This window comes from Manacus candei, unplaced genomic scaffold, assembly GCF_025592945.1.
Source record: "Manacus candei isolate 608988 ecotype Guabito, Panama unplaced genomic scaffold, ASM2559294v1 h1tg000047l, whole genome shotgun sequence".
Classification (NCBI taxonomy): domain Eukaryota; kingdom Metazoa; phylum Chordata; class Aves; order Passeriformes; family Pipridae; genus Manacus; species Manacus candei.
In genome coordinates this window covers 648,853-666,283 of record NW_026138095.1, presented here as the reverse complement: position 1 = coordinate 666,283, position 17,431 = coordinate 648,853, and the positions used below count along the sequence as shown (strand labels likewise).

Genomic DNA, 17,431 nt, shown 5'->3' with positions numbered 1-17,431 from the left:
GAGCAGCACCTTGTGCCCCAGCTCAACCATGGAGAGCACTAAAGGGGATTCCCAAAGGTGTTAGAGCCACACACTCAGCCTGGGTGTGCTCTCTGCCCTTGCTGCTCTGATGTGCAAGTGGCTGGTGGCTCTGAGCATCCCACAGCACATCCCAGAAAGGCTTTAATGACAGGCTGTGGCCAGGAACAGGCTCTGGTGGCAGGATGAACCCCTGGGCTGGGCTGCCTGCACTGGGGGACCCTTCACCCCCTCTCCCTGCTCAGTTGGGGGTCTGTAGGGAGCCCTGACCCCTTCCTGGAGGGAAAGCTTTACTGTGAGTGGTTAAGGCAGGTACCAGCTCACACACAGCTAACACAGCAAGAGCTGTTTTAACAAAAAATCCATAGTGGTTTGCTAAAATGGCTGTAATGAATTGAAAAATATGACAAGCTGATCAAGGCAGCTATTGGGAGGCATCGGGACCCCCAGCCCAGCTCTGCAGCTCACCCGGGTCACCTGACACGGTGGAATCCTTTTGGAGATGAGAGAAAACATAATTTCTCTCTGCCCTATCAATTTAAATAAATTACCTATTAGATTAGCTGCACTTAAAATAAAGCAAGAAATCAATCCCCCTGCCTGGGCTGCTGTCAAAGCCTGGTTTGTACCACAGAACCTGTAATTGCCAGAGGTCCCCGTGCACGGAGAGCGGCTGGAGGTGAGGGGCAGTGGGGGCTTGGGCTGTGCCTGGGGGGCACAGCAGCAGAGGTACCCCTGAGGTACCTCACAGGTCAGCTCCCACGGGCACCCCAGCTCGTGTGGGCAGCCCCGTGCCAGCCTGGCAGCAGTGCTGAGGTCAGGCTGGCTGCTGGGATCTCCCCACACATCCCTGGGGGTTGTCACCTCGGAGCACTCAAAGCTCTGGAGCAGGGGGATGGTTTTATGTTGGATCCCACTGCTCCCACCACCCCCAGTTTGCTTCTCTGAGTGGGTGAGCAGAACCAGAGCCCTGCCCATCTGGCAGAGAGGGATGGAGGCAGGGATGGGGACAAGAGGCAGGAGAGATGGAAGCAGGAGGCAGGGATGCAGGCAGTGGCAGATGCAGGAGGTAGGGATGTGGGCAGGGACCCCTGTGGGGAGCTGGGCAGGGCAGGATCCCTGGAAGGCAGGGCAGGATCCCTGGAAGGCAGGGCAGGATCCCTGGAAGGCAGGGCAGATATCAGGAGCAGCCTTTCAGACATGGCTGTTCCCTTTGTTTTTTTCCTGCTAAAACTGCCGCCTTGTGCAAAGCTGCTCGAGCTCCTCGGATAAATTAGCATCCAGGGGATTGTTTTCCTCTACATTTTGTGCAGTTGCATAAGAGGGAGGAACAGAGGAGCCCAAGGAGCAGATTGCTTTGTAGAAGCATGAAACAGCCACAGCCAGAGCTGCTGCCTCTGCTGCTGCCAGAGCTCACGCCTTCAGCTGGATGAGGCTCTGGCGTGGGAGCTGGATGGAGCTGGGTTCTCTGGGTCAGCGTGAGCAGGACAGGGGAACCAGGGACTCTTCCCAGCATGGCTGGTCATCTCCCAGCTGTTCCTGGGTCTCCCAGTTCGTGAGAAGGCTATGACCAGCAGCAGCAGTGCCTGCAGGCAGCCCAGCCCCATCCTCCCTGCCTGGAGCAGCCCCTGCCCGATGCTGCTGGTCTCTCTCTCCTCCCCTGCTCAGAGGGGACTGAGAAGCCCCATTGCAGGGAATCCCAAGGAAGCTGGTGTGGGAGCTGCAGGGGCTTCCCAGCAGGTGCCATTCCCAGCATGAGGAGGAGGAAGAAGGTATCAGTATCCACTCAGCTGCCTCTCCCTGACCTGACCCCATTGATTGTACCGATCCCAGTGTGAGGAGATGTGTGAAGGGATCAACGTACAATCAATGTTCTTCAGCCCAGGCAGGGGATGAGGGTTCTGTTTAACCCTTCCCACCCCCCCTGTAGGTCCTGGCACTCCCCCAGGGCTCGGGGGCTCCTGCTCAGGTCCCCCTGGCTGGGCTGGGCTGGGCTGTGTGTCCTGCAGCTACCCACAGAGAGACAGATGGCTCCTGAATTCCACTGTTCCCTGCTGAGCCTGGCCCACCCCATCCTGCCTGGCCTCTGCCTTTGGGTGACCTCCCAGGGGGATTTTCCTGTGCCTGGGCAGTGTGAGCGATGCCAATGTGCTCCTTGGGCAGCACTGCTGTGCCATGGCCTCCCAACCCTTCCCAGCCCTTCCCAGATGGGTCCAGTTCAGTGCAGGCTTGGCACAACCTCCCTACACACCCCAGCATTATTGCTTCCCCTTCCTGTGAAACCCCAGAGAGGAGCCAGGAGTGAGCAGGGGGGGAAGATGGAAAGAAAAGGTGGGGAGGCTGGAAAGGTGAAGACCCTTGAGGGGGGAGGGAAGAGGAGGGAAGGGGCTGCAGAGCCGCCGGGCAGTGCGGGGGTGCTCGGGGAGGGCAGCCGGGGGGGCAGGAGCTGCAGAGCGCCAGGGGAGCGCTGCTGTAAGTGCTTTCATAACCCTCAGCCAGAGTGATTTTCTGAGGCATAAGTGATGGAGGTAAATAGGATTATCTCACAAAAGGGACCAGCGAAATAATAAACATCCCCATCCAGCACGGCCTGGTGGGTGCGTGGGGGTGCGGGGGCAGCTCCGGGCACAGCCGGGGCCGTGGGAGCGTCACCGCAGAGCCCGTTCTGGAGGACGGGGCTGAACACGAGTCCTTGGCATGTGGGGAAGCTGCTTTTCGGGCCCTGGCCCAACTATCCAGCTCCCTGTGAGTGCAGAGCTGTGGCTGCGCCGGGCGAAGTGGTGTGAGGGTGTATTTGCTGTGAGTTGGGTCCTGCGGAGGGCTCGGGGTGGGTGCTCAGCAGGTACCTGGAGGTGCCACTGCCAAGGTACTGGGGCGGGGTGGGCACAGGGACCAGACCCGTGGCACTCAGTGCAGTGCAGCAGCACGTGCCCAGGTGAGGTGTTTGCATCAGGATGGGACCACGTGCGGGGAGAGGGAGCAGGTCACCAGCCTGCATCCCTAGAGGGGAGGTTGGGACCTCCTGTGCTGTGCCCTGCCAGCTGCCACCAAGGGCTCTGGCTTTTCCTACTGCGTCCTCCTCCATCCCAGAGCCCTGCACAGCCCCCGTCAGCTGGGTCTGACAGAGCCCTGCACGTCTCAGGGCAGCTGTGTGGGGAGGGGGAGCAGAGTGCTGGGAGACCCCTCCAACAGGCAGGAGACAACAAAGTGGGTCTGACTGGGAGAAACAGAGCGATGGTAGGGTCCAAGGGGTTGCAGTGGCCACTGGCAGGGGACACACTGCTGCTGCCCAGTGGCTGCCTGCACTCCACAGGGATCTCCTCGGGATGCTGCAGTTCTGAAGGCACAAAAGTCCTCCCTGACTTTGTTAAGGTGACAGACTGAGTCTCCTCGGGCAGGAAGAGGCCCTTTGTCTGCATTAACAGGCTGAGATCTGATGGGAAAGATGAAATAGCTCAGTCTCCTCCCCATCACTCACCTGAGACTCTGACAGAATTGCCACAATTAGGAAAATTCACCTCGAAGCTTCATCTGTAAAGGACCAAACCATGAAGAAACGTTTGGCCCAGAGGGAAGCAGAGGAAGAATTTCAGCTCCCTCTCATCTTTCATCATTTGCCTTCTCCAGCTCCTATCTTGGCAGCACCAGTATTTTGCTTTGTCTCCTTCAGGTGACTAATCATTAGACTAATTAGTTGCTAATCAATGTTTAATTAAAATGTAGCTGTTAATTACTGGAGGTGGTACTGCAGGTTGACTATGAAGTGTTATGGAAACATTTTTAAGGGCAGTTCCCAGGGAGCTGGCCCCCCTCCCTCGGCTCGGGGCTGTTCCAGGGTCCCTTCCCCTGGGAGGCTGCCCTGGGCTGGGACAGGGCAGGAGCTGTAGGTGTAGCACACCCAGAGCCAGCTCCTCCACCTGGGACCAGCCCGTGGTGCAGGTGGCTCTGGAGCATCCCTGATGCTTCCCATGCAGCAGCCAGGGGTGGAGTGCCTGGGCAGCTCTGGGCAGGGGGATGTCACTGGCCTTAGATGGGACGCAGCCAAAGCAGGATCTCAGTGCCCTGCTCAGGGCTGTGAGCCCCTCGCTGTGGGAGCTGTATGAATATTTGGGATGCTGGTGAGCATCTGGCCAAGATCCCAGGGCAGGAGTGTAGCTCCCACTCCTGTTCTCCCTGCTCAGCCTCTGTCTGTTCCTGTAAACCCCTCTGAGATCTGAGGCCAGCAGAGATGGAGACTTCACTGCCTGCAAGAGCTGTGAGGTTCTTTGTGCCCAACCCATTGGAAAGAGCTGTTAAATATTCCATCAGCAGTGGTATGTAGGTCACCCAGGTGTGTGCTGCCTCCAGGTACTGGCTCATTTCAGCCCTTGGTGGGGAGTCTGTGTCTGCTCATTAACTCTGTGGCTGCTTATTCCTCCCTGTGTCCTTCGGAGCGGGGGCTGCCCGTGGATCTGGGGGCTTTGTGCAAACCTGGGGGGTTCTGCAGGGCTGGGAGTACCACATCTTGTTCAAGGGCTCTGAACCCCTTGTGGATCCATAGAGTGAGCAGGGACCTCACCCTCCTGGGAGAGGGGGCAGGAACCCCCAGGGCTCCTGTGCACAAGAGCCATGTCCCCATCTCATGTCCCCTCCTCAGGCCTGTGCTGACCTGGGTGCTGTACACTTGCCAATGCCACCATTTACATTCTCCCTCTTATATTCCTTATTTCACTTCACTTGTCATTTTATGGCTCATTTTAATTTCTTGAGCGCAGACCTGCAGGATAACAAGGTCTGGTGCTGCAGAGGGTCCTGCAGCAGACACGGTGTCTCCATCCAGCTGGAGACACTGGAGCACAGCTAATGTGCCTGTGTCTGGGTCAGGCAGTGCCGTGTCTGTCACCTGGGGAGGAGCAGAGAGGAATTGCTGAGGCAGAGAAGTTGGGTGGCTGAATGGGGCTGGTGCTCAGACTCATGGGAGAGCCAGCTCCCAATGTCTATGCTTGGTGTATCCCTTCTCCCTCCCCAGAAAATAGGCCCCTCTCTGGGGGCTTTGCTGTGCCCAGTGAGGTCCCTGTCACCCAGACAGCCTTTGCTGCAGGGCTCAGAGCAGCCCCAGAGCTCTGGACTGAGGCACTGAAGAGTCTCAGCCCCGGTCAGGGTGATGTTCCTGTCCCTGTGCCCCCCTCCAGCCGCGGTCGGACTCGTGTCACTCCCCACCTTGAGTTCCTGTGCCTGAGCATGGGCTGGGGGAGGCAAGGGTGTGGGTGCATCTTGCTTTGCTCGATGCCACTGGATGTGTTTTTTTGGGGGAAAAAAATTATCTTTTTTCCCCTGCTAGTTAGAGGAAGATGCTGACAGCGGCCCAGGGGTTGGGTGGTTCGGATGGTGACAATGCAAGGGACGAGCTATGTTTAGAAATAATTGCTTTGTCTCTCACAGAGGTATTAGTGCCTCCGTGCTGGCAGCGACAGGAATTAGCTGGAAGTTTTGGTGACACAAATACAGAAGCAAAATTATTGCTACTTATCATCACTTTCATGTGTGTGAGGGGAGGAAGACGTTATCAGGGCAGAGAGAGGGAAACAGGGAGCCAGAGGGACTGGAGCTGGGGGTCTCCAGCACAAGGCTGGCACGTCCTTGAGGGAGCCCAGCCTGGTGGCTCCTGCTCCACGGAAGAGATGTTGGTTCTGCCGGGGCTCTGTGCACAGTCACAGGGGACCCACAACACTGAGGCTGTGGAATGGCACTTCCTGCAGCTGGTTTGGCCCAAGGGAAGGGGGATTGTGGGCAGTGGCTTGGATGGATGGGATCTGGGGCACGTGGGGTCCCCTGCCCTGAAGGAAGGCTTGGGGGTCCTGGAGAGACCTGGCCCCCATTGGCTGTTGTGGGGCTGGAGGAGCAGGAGGCCAGAACTTGGGGCCCATTGAGGAGTGATCTCTGGACTTCACTTAGCAGCAAGCAGAGTCTGACATTGGGGTTCAGGAAACTCGTGAAGAGCCAAGGGAAGGGGCCGTGCTGTAGGGAACAGAGTGGTTCTGGATGAGCGTGGCTGAGCTGCGTCAGGCAAACTGGCTGTGCTGAGGACATCACTCCTGTGTGTCCCACCCACTGCCCAGCAGAGACAGGAGCCCCCCCGAGCCTCCCTTTGGGATGGGGGACCCCACCCACATGGGCAGGAAGGTGGCTGATGGCATCCTACCTCCAACCTGGCACCCTGCATCCCACGGCATTCCACATCCTGTCTCCCCTCTGGCACCCTGCTGTTTTAGGGACGAAGGCCAGAGAGGGCACAGAGGTGGCCACAAGCCCTTGGGACCAGGAGGGTCTCTGCAGCCAGGAGAAGCTGAGTAGCCATGAGCATGGAAAAACTCCGTGGTGGGATCCTCCTGCAACGCAGAAGGTGCTCAGGGCTGATCTGTGTGAGCAGCACCACAGGGATGCACAGCCAAGGTGAAGGTTCCCTGTGGCAAAGTTCTCCTTTCCCTGGATCCTGGTGTGGCCAATTCAGGCTCCTCTTTGGATGGAAGAGCAAACTGGGGGTGTTTCAGAAGTGGCACCTTTTTGGGACTAGATGACAGTGTAAGGTCACAAGCTGAAGGCCCCATGGGATGTGGGTGCTCACCAGAGCAGCGGCAGCTCTGCGTGGAAGCAGTGGTGGATGGTAACGGGAGGATCCTCCCGCAGAGGAGACAACAGAGCCCCTTGGGAGGCTCTCTCCGTGGATCGCGGAGCTGCTGCTCCGTCGGGAGCCCCCGAGGGTGTGGCCGCGGCTCCGCTGACGCTCCAATCCCGCTGTTTGTTTCTCCCTGGCTCCGGCAGCGGTTCCCACCGGCAGCGTCCTCCCCCGGCCCTGCCTGTCCCTCGGTGGCTGGGCTGCCTCCGAAAAGTAAAGTTGAATGTTGGGAAGGAACAGATCTCTGATGAAACAAGGCCATTCATGCTTTCAGATATTAAATTCCATGCAGAATATTAAATAATTTCCTCTTCAATGATCCCGGTAAATTTAATTAGCTCTTGTTCCCCCGATAGAGTTGTCGCTGCCATCCTGACGTGCAGATGCAGGAGGGAGTGAAGGGGAATGCCTCTCCAGTTCTCAGCATCACCTCCCTGCTCCAAGCTAAGGCTCCTCCACAGTCAGATCCCAGCTCCAGCTGCCGTGGTGGGCAGGAGGGAGCTGGCTGTGGAAGCCCTTTCCTCTCAGGTCCAGCTCCCAGTGTTTGCCTCTGGGATGATTTTGAAGGCAGGTTTAGGAGGTGGGCTCAGATCAGCTGTGCTCAGGAGATGCCATGAGCTGCTCTGCCCAAAGGGAGAAGGGGCTGGAGAGGAACCTGGGGAAGATCAGCAGCATTTTGGGTGATTGTCCAGGGCCTTTTCTGTGGCTGCTTGAGAGCCAGGTCCAAGGGGAAGGATGGGAGTTACACAAGTGTTTGACTTTCAGCTGGTGGTGATTTTGGTGTTGCTGGTGATTTTTTTTTTCGTGATTTGTGGTTTGTTTTTTAAAGTTTTAGAATATCAGAGCAAAGAGGGGAAAAAAATTCTCTTTGCGATGGAAGCGACTAATAGTGGGTTATAAATGAGTCCCTGGCACGGTTCATTAACTGCCATGACATATTGAGGGCTGGGAGCAGTGTGATACCAGCAAATCAATTCTGAATTTCATCTGAGAAAGAATATGGGTAGGTTGGATCATGCAACATGTTACCAAACATTCCTTCTCAGCCGGAATGGAGCTGCTCCTCTCTCCCAGTCCTGCTCCTGCTGGGCTGCGGCGCAGAACACGAAATAAATAAATAACCAAGCACCTCATTTACCAATGATTAATTTGCATAATTAGTGCTGTGTCAAATCACTTCACCGAGGTGCAAGGCATGCTCTGCTAAGGTGTTAGCATGGACATCTTCCCAGGTTTCCCCAAGCTCACCTTATTTCACATTTAACAGACTCCTAAGGATGTCACATTGGTGTTGCTGGGATTTCATGGAGTTAAAGGGAATGTGAGAGCTGGGGGGGGGCTGCAGGGCCAAACCCCTGCCAGCCTTTCCATGCCCCATTCTGGTGCTGGAGCAATGCCCTTCCCTGGAAATATGTGTGGCAGTGGGTGGCTGTAGTCCCAGAGCCAGGGATGAGCTCAGCCCGAGCTCTGCTGTGGGCACAGACCTGCCAGCTCAGGCCAATGCCAACTCCTTGGAAAGGGGCAGCAAGGTGATGGCTGAATCCTGGCTGTTCCATATCCACTTGCTGCTCACCGTGACTGCTGCAGGGATGCTTTGGGAAGGGGCTCAGGGTGGGCAGCCAGGGATGGGGGCAGAGGCAGCGATGGGGCCCGAGCTGGTGCCCAGGAGTGGGAAGCCAGTGTCCAAGTGCTTGGCAGCACTCGCTGCCATGGGTCCCTCGCTTTTCCCAAGGCTTTGCCTCTTTGCAGGGTGATTTCTGTCACCGAGTGCTGCTGATGCTGCAGTGCCCATCACTTGGCATTGGGGCAATCCCAGCAGTGGGGCTGGCAGTGCCTCCCCCCTCTACCTCCTGCTCTGGGCAGGGACCCAAGGTTCAAGCACAGGGGTGGCTTCAGGCTCGTTCCTGCCACTGGAGCAGGGGAAGTGCCTGCAGGTGAAGTGTCCATCGATGCCATAAATCCATGGAATGCTCTGAAGCCGTAAATCCGTGGAATGCTCTAAAGCACGCAGCGCTGCAGGCAGCCCCGGTGACATCCCTGCTCCTGCTCCCTGTAATGGATATCAGATTGTTCTCCCGATCTTGGCATTGTTTCAGTAATTGACTGATGCAGCACAATGTTCACTGATTTAATAAGTTTGTTAGTGTAATAGGGGCTCAGGATTTTGCTGTTAATGTGCAATGACAATTGCATTGTAGATTTGCTCATTATGTTGCATAACTTAGCTATGAAATCTATCGGAAATTATATTTATAAAAGCATTATTGCAGAGCCCATCAGCATGGCTCTCCCTGCTCCCCCTGTGGTGCTTTGCAGGCTGAGTGTGTCCATTCAGCTCCTTGCTGGGATTGCACATTCCGCTTTGGGTTTTTGGGGTCAGGGTATCTGATACTTCCCAAAAAAACAACCCTGGGTCCTGCCGTGTCATCCCACTGTCTCCATTGCAGCCAAGGGTGGTGCAGGTACCTCGTGTTCTGGCAGCTCTCTGGGGAAAGCTCCAGCTGGCACTGTGCCCCCAGGCCCTCCGCCTGCACTGGTGGAACAGGCACAGGCACCTGCACTGGCAGGTGAAGCTCCTGGCAGGGCCAGGCTTGAGCTGTTGGGGCTGTGTCAGGGATGAACAGGCTGCAAATGTCCCATTTTCAGGCAGAGTCATGAAGAGGGGCTGGACATGCTTTGGGCACTTCACAGTTGAGGGTCTCTGAGAACTGTGGGGGATGATGAGGGAGGGCTGTCACCTCCTTGTCTCTCTGGTACTGAGTGGCCTCTGTTGCCTCGTGGAGATTCCAAGACTGGCTGCTTGGCACTGCCCTGTCAGGAACACGATGCTCAGCCCCGGGGAATGAGGGGATCCCCAGTGCTGGGGCTGTGCTGTTCCACGTTCCAGCAGCTGCGTTTAGGAAAAACCCCAGATGGAGCCACAGCAGGTCTTGTCATCTCTGTAGTCCAGCCATGGTTCTGAGGAGGAAAACCTCTTCTTCCTTAAAGATAAAAACAGACCAGCAGCAGTAATTTAAACAACTCTGACTGCCTCCAAACAAAGGCCCTGATGGCAAATAGGCTGTGAAATCAGCTAAGCAAAAAGGAAAAACGTATTTTTCCCAGCGTAAAAAGGAAAAACGTATTTTTCCCAGAGTAATACTTGTCCTCCTGGTTCACAAACAGCCTTGTGCTGTTTCCAACGGCTGCTCTTCCCTCTGCTGCTGCTCTCACACGTCCTCGGCCATGATCCTCCACTTGCTCCCTCCTCCTCCTCTGCCACGCCGGGTTCCCAGGCTTGCCCTCCTGGAGGCCCCCCGGCAGGTTCCCCTGGTGGGTTCCTCTCTGGGTGGTTTCCTGCTCAGGAGCCCCGGAAGGGATGCCTGGGCTCGGGCCCTCTCCAGCAGGTTGCCTAGCAATGCCAGCATCACACAATCCCGGTGCCACATCGCCGCCTCTGCTGCTCACACGCACACCTCCCTCTCACACGGCTGCACCTCCGGACTGGGGACCAGGTTGCGTTTCTAGGAATGGATGTCAGCCAGGACCCGGCTTGGAGGCTCGAGATGCAGGGAAGATTTTGCAGAGCTGAGCTCTCCTGCATTCCTGGCTCCTTGTTCTCCAAATCTGCTGCCTAAAGCATCTTCAGCCCCAGTGAGGCGTGAGGAAGCGGCACAGCGGGGCAGAGCTGGGAGTGGGCCTGGCTGAGCACTGCCTTTGTCGGGAGAACAAGGGCTGCTGTGCTCGGCCCCGAGGGCTAAAAATACACCCGTGGATCATACAAAATAGATGTGGGGATGGGAGAGGCGCAGGCCATGCATTCATAGTCCTCACTCACGTTGTGGCTCCTCGTAACCCTGATGGTTTTCTCTGGAGTGTTCCTCAGAGCCCTCTGGAAGGAAGGGAAGCTGTGTGAGGGGAGGGGAAGCAATGCCTGTTTTTGGGGCTGTAGGTGGCCTCTGCAGGAGACTGAGAACGTCTCAGAGATGACCCTGCGCTAAGCTTGTAGAAAATAACTACTGGCTCAAGCACACTTGTAGGTATTCCAGATATTTCTCAGGAAATAGAACTTGAGGAGCTTCACCACCGTATTAACTAACAGGAACCACAAATAAATAATTTGAGCTGGAAAAAGCTGCTGAGCCCCATCCAGGAATGCTGTCAGGTCTGAGAGGAGCAGGGCACTGTCACTGCACTGTGACATCCTCTGGGCTGGGGGGGGCTCAAGGGGACTCGGCCACCCAGTACGAGGGAGCCACTGCCAGAACAGCCACCGCTCACGGCTTTTTCTGAGATGGGATCACCTGGTAGTGAGCCCAGGAAGGGGCTGAGAAAGACCTCTGGCAGCTCAGGGTCCGACAGTCCGATAGCACAGATCTGCGCCACTCTGCCGGCTTCCCAGGGGAGGAGGTGAGCAGCAGGAAAACGGGAGAGAGCCGGGAAAGCCAGAGGTCTGCTCTTGCATAACATCCCAGGAAGCTTCCAGCTGCGGTGGGAATGCCCGGATCACTGCCCACAGATCCTTAAATGGCATTGAAAGAGAAGGAAGGGTAAGGGGCTGAGACAACACACAGAGCTTTAGTGAGTCTGGAAGATGCTACAAACCTACATCCTGCGGGCTCCCGGCACTGCCTTGGGTTTCCCAGTGTTTGCAATGAGGAATGGAAATTCCCCTCTCTGCTGCTGTCCTGCCAGGGGCTGAAGTGGGCCTGGGCATCCCACCCAGCGCCCAGGTGGATGCACAGTGATGGAATCAGTGTCCCGATCCGGGCTGTCCAGGGGTCTCTTCTCCTGGCCAGCCGCGGGGCCGCAGTGCCCGGTGATGCTGAGCTCAGGGAGAGATGGGGAGGGGGCCCCGGCAGCATCGCCACAGCCACAGCTCCGCTCCCAGCCGGGGCCGCTGCCGGAGGCTCGTTTTTGGGGGAGAAACAGACAAACCCCGGCTCTTTTCTGGCGCGGCGGTGGGAGCGTGTGCGGAGCGGCCGCCGGGCACGCTGCGGGGGGGCAGCGGGGCCCGACCCCCCCATCGCGCCCGGGTGTCCCCGCAGAGGGAGGGGGCCCCGGGCGGGGGGCGGCAGCCGCGGGGCGGGGCCGGGGGCGGGCGCGCGCGCCCTCGGCGGCTCCGGTGGCGCGGGCGCAGCCGCGTGCGAGGCGGCCCGGTGAGCTCAGCCCGGAGAGCCCGGCCCGGTGAGCTCAGCCCGGAGAGCCCGGCCCGGTGAGCTCAGCCCGGAGAGCCCGGCCCGGAGAGCCCGGCCCGGTGAGCTCAGCCCGGCCCGGAGAGCTCAGCCCGGAGAGCCCGGCCCAGCCCAGCCCGGTGAGCTCAGCCCGGAGAGCCCGGCCCGGTGAGCTCAGCCCGGAGAGCCCGGCCCAGCCCGGCCCAGCCCAGCCCGGTGAGCTCAGCCCAGCGCGGAGAGCCCGACCCGCCGCCGGGCTGCCCCGGTCGCCGCTGCTCGGGAGATGCCGCTCGGCGGGCGGGGGCCCGCGGCCGCGCTGCGCCTCCGCCGTCGCGGCGGGGACCTCTGAGCGCGTGAGTTACCGGGGGCAGCGGCACCGGGGAGGGGAGCGGGGGGGGCGGCGAAGTTCCGCCGGGGCGGCCCCGGGGTGGGGGGGAATGTCCACCGGGAGCCTCCCCGGGAGCCGCATCGGCCGCCCCGGGGCGGCGCTGCCGGAGCGCATCCCGGGGGAAGGCTGGCGGGGCGCGGGGGGGCCGGGGCGGCAGCGCCCACCCCAGCGCCGGGCGGCACCCGGTGTGCGCCGGGACCGGCTGCTGCTCGGCAGCCCGAGGGGATCCGCCGGCTGAGCCGGCCCCGTCCAGCGGCAGCGTGGAATGTGCGAGGGGGCCCGTTAAGTTTGTGTTAAAGATTCGCAAGGGATGTCTTAATTAGGGGCAGCTGTTAGCGGGAACATGGCGCTAATTACCATCACAGCCTCTGGATGAAGGTACGTCGTAGGAAAAAGTTGGATGAGGTGAGATGGAGTCTGGATTAATGGGATGGATGAAGGAGGAGGAAGAAAGGGTCCTGCTTGGGCTGGGTGAGCCGTGAGGCAGAGCCAGGCGAGCGAGGCAGCTCTCCGTGGGTTTTTCCTCTCCTGAATTCCTGCCTGTCTCCAGGAATTTCATTGCAAGACAAGCTTGCTGTGCTGGCATGTGCAGGGCTTGTGCCTGGGGAGGGGCGGGTGGATGGCGAAGGCCCTTCGGGGTCACCTGGGTTGTGCATGTGGTGTGTGTGAATGCCCAGCGCCATTATCCAGGCAGAAGTGCCCAGTGCCGTTCTCCCGGTCCCTGGTGGTGTGCGTGCCAGGAGGCTGCACCGCGCACATCACTCACAGCGTCGCCTCCAAACGCGCCAAGGCAGATCTGAAGTAAACAGCTGCGGCGTGGGGGTCCAGGCCAAGGTGCGGGGCAGGTCTGGCACGGGCAGCAGGTGCCTGGAGCCGGGGCAGGGACCTGTCCCTCCGGCCAGAGCAGCCTGGCGAGGCGTTGGCAGTGCCCGGGTGTGCGCAGGTGGAGGGATGGGGGGAGCAGGAATTTCTCAGCTTCTCACTCCAGTGAGCGTGACATTAACAACCCCAGCTATTTTCGTCCGCCTTTGGTGAAGGTTTGGCACTGGCTCACTGCCTCCAGAAATGCCTGGCATTGGGGCAGGGCAGCTCCAGCCAGTGGGTTCTGTCCTGGGGGGCACAGCCCCGGGTGGGTGCAGGTTACCACGTGCTGGAGGAGGCTGCAAGGTCAGGGAATACCTTTCCCTCCTAATTGTGCCCATCGTCCTCTGGGATGTCAGGGGCTCGTGGTTCATCTCTCAGCGTTTTGGGGGTGTATCCTGCTGCCTGGTGGTGTTTGCATTCCCAGAGCCGGAGGCCTGGCCATGCTGGGGTGCTGTGCTGGGTGCTGCACAGAGATGAAGGCACTCTGCTTCCCAGAGAGCTTCCTTCTTTCAGGCTAAAATGGTTGAGGCATGATAAAACCGCACAAAGCAAGAAATTAAGGCTGTTTTTCTGGATAACAGATGGAGAAAGAGCCTGGAGTTGATCATTTTCAGGGAGGGCTGATTGCGGTGGCTGGGGCTGGCAGGACCTGGCTGTTGGTAGGAGCTTGTTCCTGGCTCCGGGGTGGTGCCGAGGCTCTGCTTGAAATTTCACGGAAGAAACTGAAGGGTTTTTTTTATCCCTCTCCACTGAAGTGATCTGTGGGATTGTTCAGCACCGCAGAGAGCCCTGGCACAGGGCACAACCACGGCTGCAGCAGCAGGTGAATCTCTGCCGGGCTTGTGGTGGTTCCTTTTGGGGACGGACAGACTGGGAAGCCCCTGGCCCAGCAGTGGCAGCTCTCACTCCTTCCTGGCAGTTTGGGCACCCCACGTCTGTGGGGACAGACGTCACAGAACTGAGGCACTGAAGGAGCTGTCACCAACAGACAGCTCCCCAGGAGCCTGTTCTGCACGAGGCTGGCGTCCCTCATGGCCTTGGCTGCAGGGCTGTGGCCATGCCTGTCCTGTCCCTTCCTGTCCCTCCCCGCTGCTCCCTGGGCTGACCGGGATGTTTTGGGATGTTTTAGGATACTGATCCTTGCTCTGCGTGATGCTGCCTTTGGAAAACTGTCTCCTCCAGCTTTCCTCCCTCAGACCCGTACACTCCCCACTCACACGGTCCCTCTGTGGCAAGGGCTGGGATTTTTCTCTTTGCCAGTTGCAGTGTTTCTCCATCTCCTATCACTAGAATATGTCGTCCTGAATTACCAGGATGACATCCCAAGCACTGGGATGGCTGAGCAGCCTGTGCTGGTGACAGAGCCTGTCCCTCCACTCAGCTGCTGCCGCTTTGCCACCCTGCCCTGCACAGCAGGATTCCTCTTTCCCAGCGGGGATGGGATGGGATGGTTTAGCTCCTTTGCCACGACAGCTGGAGGGGAGTGTGGGAGTGGAGGTTGAGCACACACTGGCTGGCTTTGGGCACTCGGGTCCCTCTCAGTCCCAGTCTGGAGCAGCTCAGCAGCATGGGCCGATTCACTCCTTCGGTGCATAAATAAAGGTTTTCAGTTGTGCAATTCCTGAATTAGTTTGTCGGCACAGTTCTCAGCTGCTCAGCTGACGCTGAATAAATCCCTCTGAAGGTTATTGAGATAATAAAAGGCATGAGGGAAGTTCCGTAATTTATTTGAGTTCTCTTTTAATTTACAGCCTTATGGGGTGAGAGCTCAGTGGATAATGAGTCCTTATGGCTGATCTGCTCTTTTCCAAGGGCCGTGGCAGAGGAAGAGGAGCTGGAGGGGAGGTTTGAGCCAGGGGGAGGTGAGGGGGTTGTGCTGGACACGCTGCAGCTGTAGAGCTGTGGCCAAAGCCATGTGGTGCTGGGAGCCTGGAGCTCCTCGGGCATCACCGCAGAGCTGCTGCCAGCCAGGAGCTCTTCCATCGGGATGTTCCCTCCCTGGCTGGGCTGGGATGCTCAGTGCTACCGACAGCAGCTTCTCCTTCCTCTCTCTCCTGCCATACAGGCAGCGGCTGCTGTTGGTGCCATTCCAGGGCTTTCTGCTGGAATCGTTTGAGGTATTTTGGGATGTACATTCCTGCAAATTAATTGACAGGCTGAGATACCAGATGAGGAAGCAAAATCGTCTTCTCTGTTATTTCGTTAGTTATTGAGATTACAGTTGTTTTGAACCTCTAATAAACCAGTCTGAAGGCAGCTCTCCCCTTCACTCTGATCACACGTGGATGCTCCAGGCATCCCTGTCTCTCCCCGACTAGACAAGATTGAATTTCTAACGGGTAGAAACGAGCACAGGAGTGTGGGATCCCTTTTCATGTTCCATTATCCACTGTGGATGTGCCCCCCCTCTCGCTGCTGGGCACGGTGTGTCCTGCTCAGAAGCTGAACCTGGTTCTTCTCCCGTGAGCTTCCTGGGCAGTGGCTCTGGAGCTCAGTCCCTGCTGCCCTTGTCACCTGGGTCAAGGGCTGAGAGGTTGGATCCTGAGCGTGAGGAGAAGGATTCCTTGATGGGAAAAGCTGGTTTCTCCCAGTGTTTTGCTGTTGGTTTTCCCAAGTGTGGAAGGAGGTGGGTGCTCACGTGGGCCCTGCCAAGCTGCCCGCATTCCCCTTGGTAAAAAAAAACCAAAGGCTCTTGGAATCTGGGCTGGTGCTGCTGTGGGGATGTGAAATGCTGCCCCAGGGATGGGGATGGTGACTGCTGAGCCCCTGCTAGTTCTGTCCCCTCCTGGCTGTGCCGCAGTGCCCAGTGTGCCCCCCTGTGCTCGGCTCTGCCTGGGCAGGAGATGGGGGGAAAATAGGATTTACATATATAAGAGATCCTGGACTCAGTGGAGTTTGAGTGGAACTGCTGCTGCTCCCTCTGGGCAATCTGATGGATCCAGGTTTTCTGAAACTGGGAATCTGGGCAGTGGCCTGAGAGCTGTAATCTGCCAAAATCATCTGGAGGGATCTGTGAGCAGGGTGTGCATCCAGAGAAACAGAGCAATTGAAGCTGAGGAAGCCACTGCAACTGGAATTTATGGAAGTGATAAAACAACTTTTGACAACAGGCTCAGCTCCTGGCAGCTCCTCTGCAGCAAGAGAGAATATTTTCCTCCTGTTGGATCGATAAACAATTAATTCTAAAGCAGAAGCTGGAGCAAAAGGGAGAGTTTTCCAGGCTTCTAAACTCTTAATCAAGCTCAGGGTGAAACATAGATGTGAGAATCTGAGACCTGCTGATAAAATCTTGACCTTGATAACGGGTTCCTCAGTTCCTGGACCATGGATGATACTTCCTTGGCTGAATAAATCCTCTTGTAAATATAGAACTTGTTCCCAGATATTTATGCTGCCAAAGTATTTAATGTAGCTTTACTTAATAATCTGCTTCAAAATGCTGAATTTCCCCCCACATTTTAATTGAATTCTAATTTCCATTCAGAATCAGCTTAAATTAAATGAGTTTAAAAACATAGTAAATAATGCTTATAATTCACTAACTCTTACCATAAGCTGTGAAAATAAAGACTCCAAATAACCCTTTAAAGCTGCTCGTGGTGCAGCCCTCTCTGTAGTGAAAAACCTGGCATCCTTTGGCTAAATGTGATGGTTTTGGGATTGGTGCCCAGCTGGGCTCAGGAGCTCTCAGTGCTGTGTTCTTTGGGGCTCAGGCTATATGGGGGCAGGAGAGAGGAGTTGGGGGGTCACACCACTGCTGTCCCTTGTCTCCAGGTTTGGGAGGCCCCTGGTCACTGCTGACAAACCTTCAGCTGTGGCAGATCCTCCAGAAGCCTTTGCTGCTGTGACTTCTGGAAATGGGGGTTTTAATGGCACTTGGTTTGGCTCCCTGATGGGTCTGTGCTCTCAGGCTGTGGGTACACACAAGCACAATCTGTTTGTGGGCTGGGAGGGTCTTTTTGCTCTCTGGGAGTTATTAGGGTTGTCCAAGAGTGTGTTTTTCAGTAAAAAGGGATTAAGGATCTCTCCGAACCTGTGCTTCAGGTTCTGGGCAGTGAAGGCATCTCTGCTGCTGTGCTGTAGCAGGCACTGAGGGGCAAGTGCTGCTGGGGGCAGACACTGGTTTGGCTGCTTTCTGGCCCAGGGATGGTGACCCCCAAGGATGGGGTGTCACTGCCCTGGTGCCCGAGTCCCTCTCTGGAGGGGTCAGGACTGAGGGCTCCACGTGCAGGAGTTCAGCACATGGATGGTGCTGGAGAACATCACCCTGCACCGAGGGGTCTGTGGGCAGCCCAGGGCATCTGCTGCAGCCCCCTGGATCCAGACCCAGGAAATGGGATGCTCCCATGGGCA

At 57.4% G+C, this 17,431-nt stretch overlaps 1 protein-coding gene across 3 annotated transcripts in view; it reads left to right on the top strand.

Annotated features, from left to right (window-relative positions):
• The first annotated feature begins 12,387 nt into the window (after positions 1 to 12,387).
• RBFOX3 (RNA binding fox-1 homolog 3) overlaps positions 12,388 to 17,431 on the top strand; it is a 108,093-nt gene continuing 103,049 nt past the window's right edge. The window contains exon 1 of one of the 3 annotated variants that reach the window (XM_051797405.1): positions 12,388 to 12,592. The gene's annotated coding sequence lies outside the window, so the exon portion shown is untranslated. The remainder of the gene's footprint in view (positions 12,593 to 17,431) is intronic. The other 2 variants (XM_051797404.1, XM_051797406.1) reach the window with 2 other exon arrangements.